Genomic DNA, 9,077 nt, shown 5'->3' with positions numbered 1-9,077 from the left:
TTTGCCATCTAGCTAGGAATATTGCGTGTTATGTTATTGTATTTTATTTGTATTTTAGTGATGGCTTCATGGTTTCTTCAAATATAACGGAATGCATTGCAAACTTCTTGGGGGAATCTAATGCAACATTTTTTTCTAGTCCTCGTTTATTGCCAGAATAAGAGGCTCTGATCATAGATTTTATTTCCTTTTATGCTTCTTTATTTACTTTCCAGCTCAGGCTGTTTATTTCATTCTTATACTTTAGTATTTAATTATATTTATTTAATATAGTTTGTTACATTTAATTTTCTTATTTATAGTCCCAATATTTTTTTAGTTTGTTTTCATTTTGTAATTTTTTTATTTTCTCTTTGTATTTATTGTGAAATACATGAACATTTTCTGATATACGTTAACATTCTTCAAAACATGCAATCCAAATTTCTATTTTTTTATTTTAAACCCTTGCGGGATATAATCATGAACGTTCTATTTATTTTTCACGGACGCATATGATGCTCTTAGGTACAAACTGCCGCCCGGTTGATAACTTGCTTTTAATTATGATGGTATATGGTTTTTTTAGTTGGAAGAAGACAATCATCTGCCTCGTTTCCTTGGAAGGAAAACTGTCAATGAAATACTCTGACTACGTCGGTCGTCGTGCTGATCGTTTGACAGGCAACTCAATTCAGTAATTTAAGCGCCCTATTTGTTAAATCGAATAGATAACTTAATTACTATATTAGAGAAAGTTCCAGGAAGAGCCCCAAGAGTTGCACTCGACTGCACATTGCTGGAAACGACTCAACAGTCAACCGTCAAAAGAATTGACGAGCTAGCATTAGCGATGGTCAATTTTTAATCCCATCTGTGTATTACCAAACCCCGACTCTAACAAAGTCGAGACCTTGGGATCCTTGGAATCCAAGGAAGCAGGAGAGCTATTTAGCAGACCGTGTGAGCCACTCAGCCTGACAGCCTCTATACTGTCCTAGAAATCCTCTGCTGATCGAGCTTTGCAGGAGAAGAGTTAGACATGGCTTCCATGTGCAACTACTCCTCGACATTCAAGGTACACATATCTCTTATGATCTCGGTCACCATCTGCGACGAGTATTCGTCAGTTATTGCCGAGTTGATGTCCTCTAATTAAGCATATTCCTTCTTGCCACTCCTTGATGAAGCTCATACTTGGGTCGTCGTCGCTGGCGCGCCGCCAAATCCTGTCGGATATGGGATACGAGTTCACCGTCATGGTTGAGTGCCACTGCCGTCAGCTTATTAAGTTTCATGATCCGTCTTGCGTACTTGCTGATGAAGTGTCTTTTGGGTTTCTCTGCTGCCAGTGTGCTGACATTGACGAGGAGGCCATTAGGAGGGAGAAGCCGGAGGAGCTGGTCCAGGCCTTGGCCGAAGCAAAGGTACCTCCCATTCTCCCAAGTCCCAACCAGCAGCTAGTTTGCGATGTACTTCGTGATATGGTCCTGGGGCTTTTTGATCGGTCTATTTGTAGGCTGATGCCATTAAACTGAACCTCCGTGATGGCTGCGCTGACCGGGACAGCAGCAGTGATCGGCCAACCTTTCTGATCACTTCTGACCAGGTATGCACATCATGACACATTCAGTTTGATTAATTCAGGCTTAAACCGTAGCTGCTAGAGCGTTTGGAGTGATGGAGTCTCACTTAACACCGCGACTGCTTGATCCGTTTTTGGTCGGTGAAGGTTAAGGTGAGCAAAGGGATGATAAGGGAGAGGCCGAGAAGCGCGGATGAAGCCAGAGAATTCATCAAGGGTAACGATTGAGCCTTTTCATCTTGTGTTGATGTGCACAAGATACGGTATATGCTATGCATATGGCTAACGAAATGTTTTTGTGCTTGGTGTCCTAACATCATACTCGGGTGATCGAGCGTTTGCGGTGAACTACATTCTAGTGACCAACCTGAGCACCGGGGTTAGAAAAGGGGGCTGGGACATAGCTGAGGTAGGCTGCAGATCCATCTGAATTCGCTGATAAACTCGATTCCCCTGCCTAGAAGAACATACTGAAACGAGTTCATCATGCATTTCCATCTGCAGATCGATTTTCACCACATACCAGACGAGTTCATCGAAGAAGTCGTAAGTGACCTTACGGCATAAGTAGACCGCTGCCTGTATTTCTTTATGCGTGTGTCTATGTCTCAGTTGATTGAGATTTTCTTAAGTCTCAGACAACTCAGAAAAGTGCAACTACAGTTTAAAGAAAAGTGCAACTCGGTTTAGTTGCACATTTCTATCAGAAAAGTGCAATTGCACTTTTTTAAGAGAAAAGTGCAACTCAATGCACATTTTTATAAGTGACTTAGACTTAAGAAAATGTCAGTTGACTGAGACATAGCAAAACCGTTTCTTTATCCCTGTATCGAAATATCATGTGCTAGTACTTTATGTGGCAAAAAGAAGTAGGAAAACGGCAGCTACGAGGTAACTGAGTTTTGCAATCTGGCACATGTTCGTTGCAGGTGAAGGAAGGAGGCATGACCTGCGTGGCTGGTGGCCTCAGGCTGACGCATCCATCGGTGCTTCCATTCATCAAGCAACTCGTGAGCGAATACTTTCAGATAGCCCCTGCTTCGAGAACATGGAGACGAAAGCTGCAAGTTCACTTTGTCACCGTTCTGATTGCGTTGCTATTTTGGTTTCGTGCAGGTCGGTACCGCAGATAGCGTCCGAGGCCTTCCGAGGGAGCTCACGGAGAAGCTTATTCGAGAATCGATCGAAGCAATGTCTTAGTTCGGTTAAGCTGAAGTCAAAGTCGAGACTGACTTTTAAGTTTGTTGTAAGAACAATTCTCCAAGTTCCGATACTAGTTGCGTCCTCGTTCTTCTCGCCATGTTTGAAAACAATTCTAGAGTTTTGATACCAGTTGGTAAAATTAGTTACATTAAGTGTATCCTTCTCTGGCTAGAAAACCATTACCAAACCGGCATGTACGGCTCCACGGTTCCAGGAGAGATAGATAGATAGAGGCGACTGAGTAAAGGCCATCTAGGGTTCCGTCCCCTCGTTGGCGACGATGTCGGTTAGCCCCGCCTTCGGTGGTCGGGTTCCCGTTCTTGTTTAGGTTTTTTCAGTGTCTTCTTCGGATGGTGACGCGGCGGCTGCATCCTAAAAGCAGAATAAGGCGCTCCTGTCATGCGCCTAGCACCGTTGGGGGCGTGTGGAGTTGTGTATCCGATGAATCTCCTTAGATCTAGTCCGTCTTTCTGCGTTCATTGGTGTGTTTACATGTTTAGATCTTCCGATCTACGGTGTTCATCATTGGCGACTGTTGTTGCTATGTTGCGCTGGTTATTTGGCGTCTTATCACGATGACTTCACGTTTATCTACTACAATAAACTCTACTTTAGAACGACACCCCCCGCGTCGCTCGAGCGGAGCGACTCGAGGGAACCCTAGCCGCGCCGTCGGCCGGATCTCCCTCGTGGCGTCCCCTCCGCCGTTGCCGCTGACATCGTCATGGTGGCGGCGGCCCCGGCCTCCAATGGCAGCGCGGGGGAGAGCTCGCGGTGAACGCGGAAGGCGGCTGGGCGTCGACGGCCGAGCCCGGTGGTTTCTGGCGGCGCGGGATGCCGGGGCGGCGGCCCCGGGCTTCGACGGCGGTGGCGGCAGGCTGGGTGTGGTGCGGAGAGGGCCGCGCGCCCGGCGTGCCTAGAGTGGCGCGGGGCTTCGGAGGATCTTCTGCGGCGGCTCGCTGCGGGCCTCCGGCGGCGCTCGGGCGTCGGCGGGCTGGTGCGCCAGGGCCGATATAGGCCTGGAGGGGGCTGATCTGGTCCTGCTCGGACTTTGGAGCTCGCCGGCGCAGGCATGCCGGGGCGGCGGCCCCGGGGACGCGGTGGAGGAGGGTTTGGGGCGGCCGGCTTCGCCCGTCATGGAGGTTGCGCGGAGAACGGCGGATCTCTGGGTGTCTCGGCGCGGTGGTCGCGTGGAGGCTGCTCCCAGCTTTCGTCGGTGTCCCGGTGGCCGTGGTGGACCACAGCGTATAAATGGACCACAGCGTGGTGGCCATATGAAACTTTCTCTATTAGGGATGGGTCGGAGATTCATTTCTAGGAGTATAAATGGCTAGGTAATGCCACACTTCGACAACAATATCCGACATTGTACAATATTCTGTGTCACAAGGGCGATACTATCGCTAGGGTGTTGGAAACTTTCCCACCGAATGTGGCGTTCAGAAGGACCCAGGCAGGATTCATGGAATCAATTGCTACAATGACTAGAGTCGGTACATCTGTCGCATGGGTCAGATGAGTTCCGCTGAAATCTTACTGAGAGTGGTTTATTCTCGGTGGCTTCTATATACAATGTGCTAATCCAGCCAGATATTTCTATTGATAATAATTCAAAAATTTGGAAGATGAAGATACCATTCAAAACAAAAGTGTTTACGTGCTATCTTCGTCGAGGAGTCATCTTCACCAAAGATAACCTTGCTAAACACAATTGAAACGGAAATAAGAAGTGTGTCTTTTATCATCATGACAAGACTATAAAACACTTATTCTTCCGGTGTAAATTAGCTAGATCTATATGGTCCGCCATCCAGATAGGTTCTACCTTATACCCACCACGTAGTGTTGCGAATATTTTCGGCAACTGGTCAATGGTGTGGATACTAGCTTTAAACGTCTTATTAGGATGAGAGCGATTGCCGTTATCGCTATGGCTATGTAGAAATGACAAAGTTTTTAACAATGTATCTTGTAATCTCATGTAGATCATATACCGGTGCACGGATAATCTACGTTCATGGTCACCTCTTCAACGGGTGGAACATCGAGACCTCTTTATGGAGGTGTCTACACGATTGGAGGATACATCGAGGGATATTTTTTCCAACATGGGTGGCAGCGTGACAACCGACTAGGCCCCCCGGATTAGACTTTATGTCCGTCTTGTATTCCCACACAGTTTTACTTTCGTACAATCTTATTAATTTGTGGTTGTAATAAATGTACTGTTACGTCTGTGTGCATCCTATCTATGCAGAGGCCGGGTTCTTTTGCTTCAAAATTAATAAAGTGCCCTTTATCGAAAAAAACATGTGTGCATCTACGTTATACAAGTTGCTTGTAAGAAAATTATAGTGGTTGAGAATGGTTTTGTTTAGTTTTGTTTTGCAAAAACATCCACCGATCTATTGATAATCATCAACAACAGTAGTACACGATCTCTAAAAGTAAAAAAAATTACCAATAGGTTTTTAGACTACCTAGCGAAGACTACATGCACTGGAGCGAGCCGAAGGCGCGCCGTCGTCCTTGCCCCTCTCTCACTAGAGCGGGGTAAAGCTTATCGTAGTAGAGTTTATTGTAGTAGATAGAAAGAAAGTCGTTATGCTAAGCCTTCAAAGGATCAGCACACCAAAGCAGCAACTATAACCAATGATGAGAACCATAAATCAGAAAAGCCAGACTTGCAACAAAATCAACTAACACCATAATCGGCTAGATCCTAGGAGATCCGCCACGAAGACAATTCCACACGCCCTCTGCTGGCGCACTGATCGAACGGGGATAGAGCGAGGAGAACATTATTTTGATTTCAGGATGTAGCCGCCGCCTCACCATTTTGAAGACATTATCACAAATACCTAAAAGAAAGAGAGGTTGCGGTCCGTCACACCTCCACGGGCCAAAGGCCAACGAAGGTGAGGCGGACCGTCGGGGTCGCCGGCGAGGAGGATGAAACCCTAGATTGATTTTTCTCGAGCGCCTTCCGCCTCCTTTTCCCTAAAACAAACCTATCAACGGAATAACACCATTATGACTAATTTTGCTATTTTGACAAGCAGTCGATCAGTAAACGAGTAGCATTTGTTGGATAACGATTTTTATATTGAAGAAGTTTCCAGGAAGAGTCTCACTAGCTCTGCACATTGCCACGTAGTTCGGTCAACCATCAATAGAACTGACGTACTCTCGGCCCTCACACGGTGTTATACATTTTAAATCTGATCCACTTAACGCCTTGGATACTTGGAACACAAGGAAGCAGCTGCATAATTTAACAGAGTGTGACTGTGAACCTCTGCACGGTCCAGAAATCATCAGTTGGTCGAGCTCTTCAGGAGAAGAGAATTACTGAATTAGACATGGCTTCCACCTGCAACAACTCCTCGTCATTCAAGGTACATACATCTATTATCAATCTACAACCTCCCTTAGAATTTGCAATTAGTACCCGTCAGTCAGTTTCGATCTCCTCTAAGCCTCATTCTTCTTCTTCCTGCGACTTCTTGAAGATCATACTCGGCTCGTCGTCGCCGGCTCGCCGCGAGATCCTGTCCGACATGGGATACGAGTTCACCGTCATGGTAGAGTGCCCTTGGCTCATGTGGTAGCAAATTTCTTATTTGTACTTGCTGATGAAATAGCTATTTGGTCTATGTGCTGCCAGTGCGCTGACATCGACGAGAAGGCCATCAGGAGGGAGAATCCGGAGGAGCTGGTCAAGGCCCTGGCCGAAGCCAAGGTACGCAGCAGCTACAGCTCGAACTGAAGATGCTTCTTGCTTGCTAGTAATTCTGATGAACTCCTGATACAGTCTTAAATCCTTGGGCACTTCTTGATCGGACTTTATGTGTGTAGGCCGAAGCCGTTAAACTGAACCTTCCTGACGGCTGCAGTCGAGATCAGCCTACCCTTCTGATCACTTCTGACCAGGTTATGGTGAGCAAAGGGGTGATCAGGGAGAGGCCCAGAAGCATGGAGGAAGCCAGAGAATTCATCAAGGGTAATGATCGACCTTCTTGTGGACGCGCGCAAGATACAGTATGGCTAACGAACTGTCTTTGTGGTTGGTGTCGTAACAGCTTACTCGGGTGATCGAGCGTTTGCAGTGAACTATGTTCTCGTCACCAACCTGAGCACCGGGGGCAGAAAAGGGGGCTGGGATATACCTGAGGTAGCGTAGCTTAACTTCAAGCGTCTGATCCTGCAACTTCCATAAGAAAAGAGACTCAAACTCACAAATGAATTGGTCGTGTGTTCCCGTATGCAGATAATTTTTCGCCACATACCAGACGCGTTCATCGAACAAGTCGTGAGTAACCAAAGGACACTACTGCACCATTTTTTATCCCTGAAATTGAAATGCTGTGCACGACTTTTCTGTACCTAAAAAGAGTGGAATCGTGTTGCAGGTGAAGGAAGAAGACATGACCTGCGTGGCTGGGGGCTTCAAGCTGACGCATCCATCGGCGTCGCCATTCATCAAGGAACTAGTGAGCAAGCTCTTTCCATGTTCCGACGACCCTCGTCCTTTACGACCGTAGAGCGACAGTGGCTAATTTCTGCGTTGCACAGGTCGGTACAGCGGACAGCGTCCGAGGGTTGCCGAGGGAGCTCACCGAGAAACTTATCGCAGATTCATTGGAAGCACAATAGTTCGATTTGTCCGTTACCCAGCATTGTAAGAGAGAAAGGAAGATACATAGAGCTTGCCGTCGTTGGATGCTGTTGTTGCATGTTTTTGTTACTCTTCTATTATTAGAGGTGGCGTTTGATCAATCCCATGTCTACGATCTATTCCTGACCTGAAATGATGTCGGGGCGTTTTCACCATCTTATGTAGATCAGCAGGATCCTTGGTTCAGGAAGATTATAGATCCATGCTAGAGAGGGCAGTACCAGGAGTACTACTAATTTTACATAACGAAATTTCGTTGAGATAAGAGGATTTGGAAGAGGCCCAAAGTTGGACCAAACGTGATTCCTGCTGACCACGAAAATTCAGAGTTTGGCAGTTAGAGCTGATGATTTCATAATTTTGTGCAGGTCGATAGGAAGCTGGAAAAGAGACGATTCCTTCTTCTAGAAAAGAGGGTACTAAAGAGTTTACAAATAAATTTACGAAAGATCAAATGGTTAAGATATGGGGAAGGGGCCGGAGGCTGAAAGGGAGACGTTTTCGGTGATCTACGAAGATCATTGCAGCAGTCTTCCCCGATATATACAAGGTTCAATGTTTTGCGATTTCACTCAGATCAGTAGGATGCTTGGATTTGGCTGATTCTTTTTCCTACCTCACTACGGGAAAAACTGCAGTTGCCGTGCATTGCATCTTTGCCGTGTGTTTCCGCACGGCAAAGATTTCTTTGCCGTGCGCACGTAGAAAAACGTACGGCAAATATTTGGCCACGGCAAACACAGACACGAGCGCACGGCAAAGATTTGATTCACGGCAACGACGGAAGATAGCGCACGGCAAAGAAAGTTGCACGGCAAAGGACCAACATAGCGCACGGTAAAGATAGGCTACACGGCAAAGACGCTGGCACACGGTAAAGCACAAAAGGCATCGCCGTGCACGCCTTTGCCTAGTGTTTTTAACAAACGCACGGCAAAACAAGTCTTTACCTAGTGTTTTTAACAAATACACGGCAAAGCACGCCTTTGCCTAGTGTAAGCGCACGGCAAAGATGTAAAAACTGGATTTCTTCTCAGCTCAAAAGGTGTGGCGTGGTATAGTTATCAACAAACGAACGCTTAGCTCAGTGGCAAGGTTGCACGCTTTCTCTACTCTGCGTCCTAGGTTCGAATCCCAGACCGATCAGTTTGGAGCTTTTTTTAGATAAACCATATTTAGCACACGGCAAAGAAGCAATCTTTGCCGTGCGGCGTCGCACGGCAAAGACCTTTGCCATGCAACATTGGCGAGGCGCACGGCAAAGAAGCCTTTGCCGTCGATTGCTTTACCGTGCGGCAACGCACGGCAAAACCTTTGTTGTGCATATAAGGCCCTTTGCTGTGCAAATAGTTGCACGGTAAAGAAAGTTTTTCCCGTAGTGCCTGAACAAACTAACAAGATTAGTTCCAACATAAATGTTTTGCATCCATGGCCGTCCGTTGTTTCTGTGACGAAGTTACCAGGAATGCTCCACGAAAGTTCATACAACAAACATTAAGACTGAAGCCTTGGCACCAAAATGGAAATGGGCCTCGCCCAACAATTTTGTTTTTTGACAACAGATGCTATTTCACACCTTGCCGGGCCTATAATTAGCCCAGTCTGCAGCAAGCACCACACCAAAAACTTAGC

General features: G+C 46.6%; 1 pseudogene; it reads left to right on the top strand.

Moving 5' to 3' along the window:
* The first annotated feature begins 1,021 nt into the window (after positions 1–1,021).
* On the top strand, positions 1,022–7,487 carry LOC124697266 (annotated as a pseudogene).
* Positions 7,488–9,077: the final 1,590 nt, after the last annotated feature.

This window comes from Lolium rigidum, chromosome 3 (genome assembly GCF_022539505.1).
Source record: "Lolium rigidum isolate FL_2022 chromosome 3, APGP_CSIRO_Lrig_0.1, whole genome shotgun sequence".
Classification (NCBI taxonomy): Eukaryota; Viridiplantae; Streptophyta; class Magnoliopsida; order Poales; family Poaceae; genus Lolium; species Lolium rigidum.
This window is presented reverse-complemented; position numbering and strand designations above follow the sequence as displayed.